Here is a 15,314-nt window from a genome sequence, read left to right as displayed (position 1 = left end):
GTCCCAATTGACTCGAGGGTCGCGAGGTGTTTTCCCCAACTCTAACCCTCACCTCGCCCCATGGCAGTTTGCTCCATTCTCCTGATTTCTTTCAGTTGATACTCAGTAGACGCAGGGATACACAGGGGACTTGTTACCGGGCCTGGATGGGTGCGGGTGGGCCTTGGTTCACCAGGAATGGGTAGGGAGCTAGGAGGGGGCCATGGGAAATCACCGCTCTTTCCTTCTGAGCCACCAGTGTGCATCGGCGCCGTGGCTGCTGCTGCGAGTGATTTTGATCGCCACCTGTTTCCTCTCCGGATGCTTGGCATCTGCTTTTTCCAACCGGATTCTTGTTATGTATCTTCCCTTTACTCAGAGAATCAGGCCTCTGCGATTCGCACCTGCACTCTTCCTCGCATGCCTCTTTTGCAGCTGGTCTGTGCAGACTGCCATCTTGCTGGAAGCCCAGTATCTTTATCTTCCTTTGTTTACTCCCTTATTTTGATGAGACACGTCCTGTGATAGCTTTCTGAAAAGCAACACCCAAGAAAAAAATGGTTAGTCATGAATGTAAAAATGTCTTTATTTTGACCAAAAAAAAAAAAAAAAATCATAACATTGTGAATGAGGGGGAGTGCAGAGTGGGGACCCAGGGCCCATCCGGGGGAAATTGGACATCCCCTTGCAGAAGGGCTGTGGGGAGGAGATGAGCCAATCAGAGTACAGTGTAGCAATGACGAAATATGCAAATTTCCTCTAGTTCTTAAATGCTTCCTCCACCCACTACCATGATCTCAATTCTACCTTACATATCCAGCTGGACCGGAGGATGTACACTGGCACAGATAGGAACTGGAAACACAGGGAATCCAGGACACATGAACTCCTCAGGACCAGTGGAGAGAGTGGCAATACCGGGAGGGTGGAGGGAAGGTGAGGGAGAAAGGGGGAACAGATGACAAGGTCTACATATACTCTCCTCCCTGCGGGACAGACAGAGGAGAAGTGGGTGAGGGAGATGTCAGATGGTGTAAGATATGACAAAATAATAATTTATAAATTATCAAGGGTTGGGGGGGAGGGGGAGCGGGGAGGGAGGGGGAAAATGAGGAGCTGATACCAAGGGCTCAAGTGGAAAGCAGGCGTTGTGAGAATGATGAAGTCAACATATGTACTAATGTGCTGGACACAAATGATGTATGTACAGATTGTGATGAGTTGTATGAGCCCCTAATAAAATGATTTTAAAAACATCATAAACCTTGAAAAATGTCAACCCAGAGCTATTTTCACAATTATGGTTGCAGGAAATAAAGATGAAGGAAGAATTAAATAGTCCAAAAACTGTCTCTATTTCATTTGGTAATTAGTTTGGGAAGGTATAGAAATAATTTGCCTTTAAACTTTGATTCAGAAAACAACGTTCCAATTCTTTTTTAATGGAACTATTGCTTTCAGGTGGCAGCACATCAGTTCTGACTTATAGTGACCCCATACGAAACAGAATAAAGCACCCCCAGTCCTGGGCCACCCTCACAATCTTTGCCAACTATGGTGTCCTTTCCAAGTACGTACTGGTTCCTCCCTGATCATACCATCGAAGGCCATGAGTAGACGCCTCATTTTTAAAGAGCATTCTGCTTGTACTTCTACCGAGATAGATCTATTTGTTCTTCTGGCAGTCCATAATACTTTCAACAATGTTCAACAACACCATAATTCAACATCATCAAACTGTTCCTCAATTTTGTATATTAATTGCCTAGCTTTTGCATGCAAATGTGGTCATTGGAAATGCCATGCCTTAGGTCAGGAACATATTTGTCCTCAAAGCAACATGTCAGCTCTTGAATACTTTTAGAGCAGTCTTTTGCCACAGATTTTCTCGGTTTAACTTCATTTCTTGATGTCTGGCTCTATAGTCATTGATTGTGGATCCAAGTAAAATTAAATCCTTGACAACTCTAATCGTTTCTCTGTTTATTAGTGTTACCTGTTGGTTCAGCTGTGAGAGTGTTTGTTTTCTTTCTGACATCTATACTGCTGCAAGTCTTCCTCACTTCTCAGTAAGCAAGATCATGGCATCTCCATATCGTAGGTTAATGAGTTATTGCCCAGTCCCGATTCTCCCTTCCTCATATAGTCCAGTTTATCAGTTTGTGTTCCCAGCTTCAGCACACAAATTGAATAGTTTGGTGTCAGTTTGGTGCATTGGTACAACCCCGATGCACACCTTTCTTGATTTTAAACCACTCAGTATCCCCTTTATTCTTTGGGAAAAACTGCCGCTTGTTCTATGCACAGGTTCTGCATGAGCACAATTAAATTTCAGGAACTCCCACTCTTTGAAATGTGATCCATACTGGTAATGATCTATTGTGTTAGGCCGGGTTGACTAGAGAAACAAGTCCAGGGACACTCATATGTGTAAAAAGAGCTTTATATCAAGAAGTAATATATCAAGTAATATATCAAGAACATCTCATCTCAGTCCAACTCAAGTCCGTGAGTCTGATACTACTCCATAAGTCCCTCTTCAGATTCATGCAGCCACATGCAATGATGTAGAGAGCCAGAAGATTACAGGCCAGTGTGTGCAAAGTCATGTGAATCCAAAGATACTCTGGTCTTTGAAGCACCACAAGGCACTGTCTTGAGGTGGTTTCCAAATCATTGGAAATCAGCCCTCTTGGTGAAAAATGCTTGTGTGGGGAGGCGTAGGGGCTGCAGAAATTTAGGGCAGGAGGGGTTTGTACAACAGGTGATCAAATGCTGAGATAATATCCATGATTGAATGCCAAGACATTGTACCGCCAGTGACTTAAGAACTACGTCGGAACTGTCTTTGAGAGCCACAGATTCTCTTTCCCAAGCTGCCAAGCCCTCTCTCAACACCCTAAACAATGTAATCTTGCTCTTTGGGTACTAGTTGGTCCTTCCAAGGCACAGATACACGTTTAAGTCGTTACTGTTTTGTGGCTTACATTCATTTTAGTTAGGGCTTCCAGGCCTCCAAGGCTTTATTATGTCATCTCTAGCCAGTTGCTGTTGAGTAGATTCTGTGTCGCGGTGACCACACATGTGTCAGAGACCAACTGTGCTCCATCGGGTTTTGGTAGCTGATTTCTCAGAAGCAGATCACTAGGCCTATCTTTTGAGGTACCTCTCGGGTGGACTCAGGGTGCCCAGCTTTCAGTTTGAAGTTGAAAGTGCTCACTACTTGAACCATCCTGGGACTCCTCCTCACTTATCAAATGGAGACAATATACTCTACATTGAAGGGCCCTAGTGGCTAGTGGGTTTTGAATGTCTTGCACTGCTAATTGCAAGGCCAGCAGTTCAAATCCAACAGCTGTTCCTTGTGAGAAAGATGAGGTTTTCAAGTCCTGTAAACAGTTGCATTCTTGGAAACCCAGAGGGGCAGTTCTACCCTGTCCTATAGAGTCACTAGGGGCTGAATGATGGAGGAGTGTGGACATTGAAGAGCTGTTTAAAGAGTTGGAATGAAGAAATAAAAGTAGCTTCGTGTAGTGCTCAACAAAAACTAGAGATTCCATCCTCTAGTTTCCATTCTGAGGTTCCAACTCAGAGTGTTTCTGATGCCATAAATCTTTCTCATCTTCCTCACATGAACTGGTTGGTGAGTTTACAATGCCAACCATGCAGTTAGTAGCCCAGCACTCACCCTCTTCACCACCAGAGTTTAGTTAACACTATTGTTAAGGGACAAAATTTGTGGCAACCTGCCTTCCTACCATCTCATTACATAGGCTTCTACTAACCTACTAGGCCATCGTGCGGTGCTTCTGCCTCCCGGCCATGAGTTGATTCCTACTCCCAGCAATCCTGGGGCACAAAGAACAAATTATCAGCTAAAATTGTGGTTCATTGATTGATTTGAGCCTGAAAAATACCTCAGGTCTCTTGACCTGCTCTTGGGAATGTTTATTTATTAACCAGCTTGGTGAAATGAAGTCTCTTTTTATCTCAGTCACAAAGGAACCTGACGGATGCTAACTCCCGCCATACAAGAAGAAGCAATTTAATTAATCTCTGGGGCTTAAAAAAAAAGTCTAGGAAAAAAAAAAATAACACTAGCAACAAAAAAATATGCGCTTGGAATCATATAGCTGTATTTGAAGGAAATGGGCCAAGCAATAAGGGAGGCAAAAAATTGATTGGAAGGATTATTTTATAAAATTCAAAGATATTTCTGCATATTTACATGCAGTGGATAAGAGTATCTTATGACTCCTAAGGATAAATCCTATAAAAACTTTACTTATTTGTCACTGAATGAAAAATGTTTAGTACAGATCACTTTTTCTATGATATCTTATAGTCCAAATCATTCAGAAATTACAACTACATGACAACAAAATTGGAATTTCTTATTCTATTGATTTTTTTTAAAAAAAGAAGTGGTATAATTGTAGATTGATAGAATTTTAAAATTAATCTCCTCTGTCTTTAAGATTTTGATCCAAACAGGAATGTTTAAATTTGTTTCAAATGAAAGCCAGGCTATGTTTTAGAAGATCCCTTTCTCAAATTTTCAATTAATTTTTAAGAATATGGGGACATCAACTAAATCCACATGGAAGAAACACATCAGCTTGTGTGATCCAAGGATTGTAAATAATATAATCTAAATCAGAAGGAATGAATGGTATCTGAGCTTAAGTTGTGAACACTCACTTCGCAGAAGGACATGGACAACAGTGGAAGCCCAGGGTCCATTAAGCCTCCAGTGAATCCCCTCTGATCATAATCAAAGGCTGTGAATAGCCTTGCTATCAGACAGAGAGCATTGTAGAGACGATTATAGCAGATATGTTAAGGTAAAATTGCATTATATTATTTGAGTTCCCTTTTGACCTATTTAAAAATTATTTCAGTTTAAAATGAAAATGTGATGGGGATATATATGTGGATTAAGCCTATGGTGAATGCTCTCTGACCATAGACCAGTTATGCAAATAGCCTTGAGATCATGCACAGTGAATTGGAAAGTGAATTATGGCAGATGTAGTTAGGTTTAAGTTTAACACTTTATCATTTGATCTCCCTCCACACATTTTAAACTTGTTCTAGTTTTAAAGGTTTTCTGCTCTCTTTATGATTGAAGTTTTCTCTATTTTATTTTGTTATTGTTGTTAGCTTTCTTTGTTTCTTTTTCTTTTTTAAAAAAATTCTTTTTGGTAAATTAAATCCAGGAAGAGTGAATCTATTAGCTACAGTAAATGGTTTATTGGGGATATGGCAAATAAGGTTGAGGGGAAATGGAGTAATAACAACGAGTAGAAGAAAGGAAAAAACATGTTCTAAAATGGATGTACTAATGATTCTACAACTCTACTTGATGTGATCAAACTATTAAATTGTATGAAATGTGGATTATGTGCCAATAAAACTGTTAAAAAATACTACAGAGAAGTGATCAGATAAGTCCAGTGAAATATCTACTTAACTAATAACATATGGAATTGATCTCTTTTGTCAAGAATCTGCCTGCATATATGATAAAGGAAAAAGGGTGAGAATTTGTCCTATAAAATGTCACCAATCACTTGATAAAATTTTTGTTTTTATGTCTACACAAAGGGCATAAGATGACAGCAAATAATCCACAGATGGATGTAATAACTCTGAAGGTCAGTGGTCTGAATTCCCCCATCACAAGACAAAGGCTAGCATACTGGATTAGGAAACAAAATCCAGCAACCAGTGGTCTGCAAGGGACCCATCTCAAACTCACAGCCAAAAACATGTTGAGGATCAAACGTTGGCGGAAGGTATATCAAGCTAATGGCAATCTAAATAAAGCAGGAGTTGCAATTCCAATCTCTGACAAAATCGATTTCAAGGTGCAGGACATAACAAGAGATAATGATGGGCATTAGGGATCAGTAGAACAAGAGCCAGTGAGCATAATAAATATATACATACCCAATGAGAGACCCACAAAATACGTCAAACAAATCCTTCAAAAGATGACAAAAGAAATCATGGGATCGACAATCATAGCTTCAACAAACCGGTCTCCCAGAAAGATAGATCAGCGGGGAAAGAAGCTCAACAAGTTGGCTACAGAACTAAACTGTACAAAAGAAAACTCGATCTGATAGTACTCAATGCAAAAAAATGAGAAAAAAAAAATCACATTCTTTTCAAGTTCACATGGCACGAATTCGAAAATAGACCACGTGCTGGGACATAAGTAAAGTTTGAGCAAATTCAAACACATAAAATTCACTCACTTCCTTTTCTGACCACCTGCCATAAAGCTGGAAATCAACAAAAGGAAAGCCAAAAAACCCGAAAAAAACAAAGGCAAATACTTGGAGGGTGAATAACTTACTTCTTCCAAAGGAGTGGATATTGGCCCAAATTAGAGACAAAATTAGGAAGTTTCTAGAAACCGAAGAGAGTGAGAATACAACATACCCACACCTATGGGATACAGCAAAGGCAGTAACCAGAGGATGCTTGATAGCAATAAATGCACATATGAAAAAGGAGAGAGACTTATGGTGGATACCCTTTCACAAAAACCTTCAGCCACTGGAACACAGGAAACAGCTTAATCCTTCTAATACCCAAAGAAAAGAAGTTATGAAAATCAGGGCAGAGATAAATGAGTGGGAAAGCAAAAACAATAGAGAAAACTCAGTAAAAAGCTGGTTCTGGAAAAGGATGAATAGAATTGACCAACTGTTGGCAAACCTAGCAAAACATAGGAAGGAACAGATGAGGGATGAAATGGGGAAGTTACAATGGACCCTAATGAAGTTAAGACTAATTACACAGTACTACAAAGGACTATACTCCAAGGAATACAGCAACTTGGAAGACCTGGGAAAACAAACCTTCCCCAGATTACCTCATATAGACACCAAGAACTTGAACAGACCTAGAGCAAAAGAAGAAATAGATATGACTATCAAGGAATTGCCAACTGAAAATAGCCCCCTCTCAGTGGCTTCACAGAAAAATTCTACCAAGCTTTCAGAGAAGAGCTGACACCAATTTTACACAAGATCTTCCAGAACATGGAAAAGGACGATAAACTCCCAAACCTTCTATGAAGCTAATATAACACTGATACACAAACTGGGCAAGGATACAACAAGACTAGAGAGCCACAGCTGGACATTGCTAATGAGATGCAAAAATCCTTAATAAAATCTTAGCCAATAAAACACAAAATTATATGAAAAGAATAATGTACCATGACCAAGTGGGCTTCATACCAGGGATGCAGGGATGATTCAATGTTTGAAAATCCATCAACATTATCCACCACATTGAGAAGAAAAAGGACAAAAACCACATGATAATATCAATAAATGCAGAAAAAGCATTTGACAACATTCAACACCCATTCCCAATTAAGATACTCAAGAAGATAGGACTGAAAAGAAATGAGCTCAATATAATTAATGCTATATGCAAACATCCAACAGCCAGCCTTACAATCAATGGAAAAAAGATGAAAACATTCCCACTGGAAAAGGGAACTAGACAAGGATACTGTGGTAGTTACATAATCTGGTGTCAATTGAGAGGATTACAAGTGAAGGGGTGGAGTTTGGCCTGTCAATCAAAATATAACCAATGAGGCCTCTGTGTGGGCATGGCCTTCTCCTGAGAATTCTGGGAACTCCTGAATTTCCTTCTTGGAGGGAGGAGACTCTCTCTCACGACTCCCACTGGCCTGTGATCTTCCTGCATTCAGCATCATTGCATGTGTTTATGAGTCTGAAGAGGACTTTATAGATTGGTATTGGACATATGAGCTAATATTGGACTGATAGATTTGATCTGGACCGAGCTGGGATGTTTATTCAATATTCAATTGCTCTTGTATATAAACCTCTTTCTTATACCCATATGAAGGTCTATGAATTTGTTTCTCTAGTATACCCGGACTAACACAGATGCTTCTTATCCCCACTTTTATTCAGCATCGTCCTGGAGGTCCTAGGTAATAATATGAGGCAATGGACGGATATCAAAGGTATGCGATTGAAAAGAAGTGAAATTATCACTATTTGAAAATTATATGATTTTAAATATTGAGAAACCCAAAGACTCCACAATAGGAGTGCTGGAATTGGATTGCTATATACAACTGATGGGATTACAGAAAGACAGATCAAGAAGGCAGTACCCTTCCTAATAGCTAAGGATAAATCGAAATATCTAGGGATATACCTAACTGAAAAACCCAAAAGACCAGTATGAAATAAACTACAGGACATTGTTACAAGAAGCCAAAACGGCCTTTACAAATGGAAAATATAGACTCAATAGTGTAAAGATTTCAATCCTACCTAAGACACTATATAGGTTCAATGCAATACTGTTACAAATACCACCATCCTTTTTTCAAATAAATGGAAAAACTGACTACCAACTTCATATGGAAAGGGAAGAAGCTCAGAATTGGCAAAGAACTCCTCCAAAAGAAGAATAAAGCTGGAGGGCTTACATTACCTGACTTTAAAATGAGGTCAGAGGTAAATCCCCAAACTATCAGAATCATCAATGAAGAATATTGGTACAAAGCTAAGAACCTTAGCACAGGGAATACATGGGCTAACAGTAATAATGAAGGATACATACCCAGAGGAAGATAAAATAGACGTGTGGGACATACTAAAGATAAAACACTTTATACATCCAAAAAAAGTCTTTATCAGAAGAGTAATAAGAGAGCCCACAGACCTGGAAAAGATATTTAGTAATAACAAATCAGACAAAGGTCTTATTACTAAAATCTACAGAATCCTGCAACCTTACAAGAAAAAAATGAATAGCCTACTGAAGACTTGGGCTGAAAACTTGGACAGAAGATTCACAAAGGAGGAAACCTGAATGGCCAATAAACATATGAGGAAATGTTCCCAGTTTTTAGCCATCCAGGAAATGCAAATCAAAACAACTATGAGATACCACCTACCATCCACAAGGATAGCCCAATTCAAGAAAACAGAAAGCAACAAATTTTGGAAGGGGTGTGGTGAGATAGGAACTCTTATATTCATGCTGTTGGTTGTCTTGTAGATACATAAAGCCACTGTGGAAAGCGATTTGGTGGTACCTAACACAGAAGGAAATTGAGCAATTCCACTACTGGGCATATACCCCATAAGAAATAAGAAACAGGCCATGACCAGTTATGTGTACTCTTTTACTCAATGCTGTGCAGTTCACAATCACAAAGAAATGGAAACAGTGTAAATTTCCATCAATAGATGAATGGATTAAAGAAACCCTTTTGGTATATGCACACAATGGAGTACTACGCATCCCTAAAAACCAGTGAAGAAATGATGAGACACCTCATCTTGTGGAAGAAGTTGGAGGATATTATGCGAAGTGAAGTTAACCAAGCACAAAAGAACATGTCCAACATGAGTTCCCTGAGATAGGTTCAAGCAGTTCAAACAGCAGAACAGGGTAAGGGGAAAATGTATGTATCACATTGTTCCTGGACCGAGGACCAGATACTCTGGCATGAGCCAGACCAAAAGCCCACATGGAAGAAGCACACCAGTCTGTGTGATCACGAGGTGCCTAAGGGATCAGTTATCAGGCATCAAAGAACAAAAAATCATATCATTGTGTGCTCACCTCCCCGATACAATCGCTGAAGACAAATGGGTGCATAAGCAAATATGGTGAAGAAAGCTGATGGTGCCTGGCTATCAAAAGATATAACTTCTGGGGTCTTAAAGGCTTGAAGGTAAAAAAGCGGCCATATAGCTCAGAAGCAACATAGCCCACATGGAAGAAGCACACCAGCCTGTGTGATCACAAGGTGTCGAAGGGATCAGGTATCAGGCATCAAAGAACAAAAAACTCATGATTGTGAATGAGGGGGAGTGTGGAGTGGGTACCCAAAGCCCATCTGTAGGCAACTGGACATCCACTTACAGAAAAGTCGCATGGAGGAGATGAGCCAGTCAGGGTGCAGTGTAGCAATAATGAAACATACGACTTTCATCTAGTTCCTAAATGCTTCCTTGCCCCCCACTATCATGATCCCAATTCTACCTTACAAATCTGGCTAGACCAGAGAATTTACACTGGTACAGATAGGAACTGGAAACACAGGGAATCCAGGATGATGATCCCTTCAGGACCAGTGGTGAGTGTGGCGATACCAGGAGGGTCGAGGGAGGGTGTAGAAAGGGGGAACCAATTACAGGGATCTATGTGTGACCTCCTCCCTGGGGGATGGACAACAGACAAGTGGGTGAAGGGAGACGTTGGACAGTGTAAGATATGATAATATAATAATTTATAAATTATCAAAGGTTCATGAGGGAGGGGGGAGTGGAGCGGGAGGGGAAATGTTTTGTGAATGCTGAGGGTAATGAATGTACAAATGTACTTTACACAATTGATGTATGTATGGATTGTGATGAGTTGTAATAAAATGATTAAAAAACAAGAGGAAATAAGGGTTAAAAAAAGAGCCGGCCCAAACCCAACGATGCATACGTCATCAAAAACATAAATAAACAAAAAATAAAAAACGATGCAGATAGCACCTTTAATGAAAGACATCCTCGTATCTCTCCCTCCGCCCCATATACCTTTAAAGCCCACAGAGGGGTGAAGGAAGAACAAGCAGGGCAATGGGGGAACAGGGCACTAATCCACTCAAGGCAGGGGTACTGTTTATGTATCCACAAGAAAGGGAGAGAGCGAGTAGACCTCATTCTGGTGCACTAAGCCTTGGGGGCTACGTACCTGCTTGGAGCAGTTCTTTTACAGAGAGGATTGCAGGGTTGGCCTAAGCTGGAGACATGATGTCACAGAGCTACAGAGGACAGAACTGAAGATACAGTTTGGGAGTGAGACCGGTCTGAACCATCCACACAGTGGCAAACCAAGAGGGGAGTGTAATAGACCAGCAACGGGAGCAAAGCCATGAAATCCCTGAGGAATCCCAATTGTAGATTTCTGACCCAGGGGGTGGTGCTTGGCACCTCATCTGAACTGGTTGGGGATAGTCACAAGGGGCCACACTGAAAGTCTAAAGGTGTAATGGGGTGTGGGTGGGGGGCACTAGACCACTCCATCCCTGATTGCTGGAAGAGCAATGGGGTTTTGTAGAAGGCTCACTTCTCGGTCACGAATGCTGAGGACTAAAAGGGCATCCATGATGTTAGGTAAGCAGGTCCTGGGATATGGAACCCTGAAAGAAAAGGGGATTGGACTGATGGATGTAACAGGCTTTGCTTGCTATTTAACAGAGAGATACTTATCTATTTTGGGTCAGGACAACAGTTTGACTTGGCACTATTTGTATGGTTTCTTTCTCCTTTTCTTTTTCTTTTGGTGTCTATCTATATAAGATACACAGGATAAGCAATCCCAAGGAGAGAGCAACAGGACCAATGGTTTTGGGATGGCATGGGAGATCAGTGGGTGGGTGGGGAGTGGAGGGTGAGCCAATAATGACAGTGACAGGGGAATAATAAGGGATCTAAAATTGATGGTGAGGAGGGTGTAGCATTCCTGGTCATGTTTGACCAATTGAAATGTATCCCAGAGAAATTATTAAGAGATGAATGATGGGTAAACATGATGGTGAGGCAGGAGAAAAGAAAAAGTGGAAAACACAATAAAGTAAAAATTATATGTAGGTATAAATATGAATATATAGATATAGGGATATATATATTAAATACAACAAGGAAGGAGATGAATTTGGTCCTATACTTCAATCTTACCTCAGTACAAGAACAGCTTGTTCTAATAATGTGGCAATATGTGATAGTCACCTCTCTGACATGATCACTGAAGACAAACTGGGTATATAAGCAAATGTGGTGAAGAAAGCTGATGGTGCCCGGCTATTAAAAGACATAACATCTGGGGTCTTACAGGCTGGAAGTTAAACAAGTGGCCATCTATCAAGGAAGCAACAAAGCCCACATAGAAGAAGCACTCTAGCCTGCGTGATCATGAGGTGTCGATGGGAATAGGTATCAGAAGTTCAAAAACAAGCAATCAAATTGAGGTGAAGGAGCATAGATAAAGTGGAGACCCAAAACCCACCAGGAAGTTAATTGGACAGTCCCTCTCAGAAGGGCCACACAGAAGGATGATACATCCAGGGTGTCGTATAGCACTGATGAAATACCTAACTATCCTCTGGTTCTTTAATATTTCCTCCCCTTACTTTTATGGTCTTAGTTTTACCTTATTAATCTTGTTAGATCTGCGTGTGTTAATTTATATAATTAAGATAGTATGATGCATGGACCGCAGCTAGATAAAGCCTTCAGAAACAGTAATGGGAGTAATGATTCCCTGAGGGTATGGGAAGGGGTTGGGGAAAGGGAAGAGGAGAAGGGGAGAACTAAAAGCAACAATGACTGTTTAGCTCTACTTGAGGGGAACGAATAACAGAATTGTAGGTGAACAGATGCATTTGATGGTGTAAGATATGGTGTATATATATATATATTTAAATTTTCTATTAAGGGATATGTATGTGTGTTCCTAGGGGGAAGGGAGCGGATAAGCGTTCAAGACGAAAGGATATGTTTTGAAACTGATAGTGGATCTAATTGAATTATGGATTGTTTTATCTGCAAGAGCTCTCAATAAAATGATTAAACAATTAAAAAAAATTTTTTTTTGGCTGCCTGGTGGGGCTTGATCAAGGGCAATGTAGCAGCAAAGAATTATTGAAACCCGAATGAAGGCTGAACATGGTAGTGGGATAAGAGGAAAGTAAAAGGAAATAGAAGAAAGAACTAGGAGGCAAAGGGCATTTATAGAGGTCTAAATGCAGCATGAACATATGTAAATATATTTATATATAACAATAGGGAAATAGATCTATGTACATATATTTATTACCTTAAGTATTCAGGTAGCATTGGGCCTCAACTCAAATACTCCCTCAATGCAAGAACACTTTGTTCTAATAACCTGGAATTCTGTGATGCTCACCTTCCCTGATAAGATTGCTGAAGACAAAATGGGTGCATAAGCAAATGTGGTGAAGAAAGCTGATGGTCCCCGGCCATCAAAAGATATAGCATCTGAGGTCTTAAAGGCTTGAAGATAAACAAGCAGCCATCTAGTTGAGAAACAATAAAGCCCACATGGAAGAGGAACACTAGCCTGTGTGATCATGAGGTGTCGATGGGATCAGGTATCAGACATCAAAGACCCAGAACAAAAAATCATGCCAATGTGAATGAGGGGGACTGCAGAGCGGAGACCCAAAGCCCATCTGCAGACAACTGGACATCCCCTTACAGAAGGGTTACAAAGGAGAGAAGAGCCAGTCAGGGTGCAGTATAGCACCGACGAAACACACAACTTTCCTCTAGTTCTTTAATGCTTCCTCCCCCCTCCCTACTATCATGACCTCAACTCTACCTTCCAAATCTGACTAGACCAGAGCATGTACACGGGTACAGATAAGAGCTGGAAACACAGGGAATCCAGGACAGGTAAACCCTTAGGACCAATAATGAGAGTAGCGATACCAGGAGGGGAAGGGGAACATAGGGGAAGAAAGGGGGAATGGATCACAATTATCTACATATCATCCCCTCTCAGGGGGACGGACAACAGAAAAATGGGTGAAGGGAGACAGCAGAGATTTCCAAATTAAGCAGGTAGCACTGCTAGAATGGCTTCTGAGGAGGAAATCCGAGGCACAAAGGGTGCTGTCATTCGAGACCTGGAAAGAAAACTGCTTCACAGAGGACCTCCCGAACACCGGCCGACCGAGGCGAACATTTGAAAGAAGAATGGCTTGTCGACTACTAGGTGCTGGTAGTGCAACTGTCTTTACTATTCAGGAGCCAGAGGAGGAAAGAACTAATCAGGAATACAAAGTCTCCAGCTGTGATCAGAGACTCATCAGTGAGATAGAGTACAGGCTGCAAAGGTCTCCCGTGCATGAGTCAGGTGATGAGGTTCAGTACAGAGATGTGCCTGTGGAAAATGGAGTGGCACCATTCTTTGTGGTGAAGCTGAAACATCACAAAATCTTTGAGGAAATGCCCGTGACTTTCACATGCAGCCAAAGCCAAAGATCTATTGGTTTATGGATGGGAAGCACGTCTCTCCAAAGAGTGAACACGATATCATTCAAAGAGATCTTGATGGGAGCTGCTCTCTCCTGACCACAGCCCTGACCACAGCTTCCACCTTCCACGATGATGGGAACTGCACCATTTTGACTGCAAACCGTCAGGATCGCATCCGTTGTACTGGACGGCTAATGGTACAGGCTGTCAACCAAAGAGGCCGTAGTCCCCGCTCTCCTTCGGGCCAGCCTCACGTAGTCAGAAGCTGGTGCGTGAGAGCGCGGTGCGTTCTCTGATCATAGAACCAGACGCCGGCATCTACCGGTGCACAGTCACCGACCGAGCAGGACAGAGCTCATCCACCCTGGAGCTTGTGCTTGCTGCTCAAGAAGCACACAACCGCCTGTGTTCACCGAGAAGCTGCAAACCACCTGCGCGGCTGGAGTGCCCCCGCCGCCGCCGCCGCTATTTTGGAGGAAAGAAAACGAATCGCTCACTCACAGCACCGTCAGAGTGAGCATGCATCAGGATAACCATGGCGACCTCTGCCTGCTTCTTCAGGGAGCCACAAAGGAAGACGCTGGGTGGCACACCGTGTCAGTCAAGGACGAAGCCGGGATCGTGTCCTGTACAGCCAGGCTGGGTGTTTACACCCAGTGACATCAGCAGCCACAGAGCACCAAGCGAAACCAAGTACGGCCCTCAGCCAGTCTCTATGCAGCACTTTGGGACCAGGGACTAGACATCAAAGCTGCATTCCAACCTGACGCCAGCCCATCTCACCTGACACTCAGCTCAGGCTGGGTGCAGAGTGAGGACCCGTGAGACGACATTCTTGTTAGAGCCAACACCCTGTCACAGCCTTTCCCTTGACTACCCATAGTTCTTTGCCGCATCATGTCAAAGGCAGAAACATAACTTGGACGATAAAGGAAACAAAAAACCCACCAAAACAACAGGTCCCTTATTTACTATATTAAACTTTGAGTTTTAATTAGGTGAAGATAATAGAAATGTACACAGTGCACAGAAAATTCACATTCACCATCCAATTTAGAACTTCCGAAACGCCAATATGCTCCAGGAAATCAGTTGTGCACCGGAAACCACCATTTGTGTTCCCAGCAAGCGCCCTGAAACACAAGCTGTAGGTGCTATGTAGCATGATGAGGGTGACATGCTTTTGACGAGGCAATTGTACTACTAATCATATTAAAAATGATTCTAAAGTGGTAGCATTTTCAGACAGATCCAGTG

At 41.7% G+C, this 15,314-nt stretch overlaps 1 pseudogene; it reads left to right on the top strand.

The window, feature by feature from the left end:
* The first annotated feature begins 13,651 nt into the window (after positions 1–13,651).
* LOC101658374 lies at positions 13,652–14,882 on the top strand (annotated as a pseudogene).
* Positions 14,883–15,314: the final 432 nt, after the last annotated feature.

This window comes from Echinops telfairi, unplaced genomic scaffold (genome assembly GCF_000313985.2).
Source record: "Echinops telfairi isolate 266 unplaced genomic scaffold, ASM31398v2 ScPeMD7_7409;HRSCAF=8447, whole genome shotgun sequence".
Classification (NCBI taxonomy): domain Eukaryota; kingdom Metazoa; phylum Chordata; class Mammalia; order Afrosoricida; family Tenrecidae; genus Echinops; species Echinops telfairi.
The sequence above is the reverse complement of the archived record's forward strand: the minus strand, read 5'-3'. Positions and strand labels throughout refer to the sequence as shown.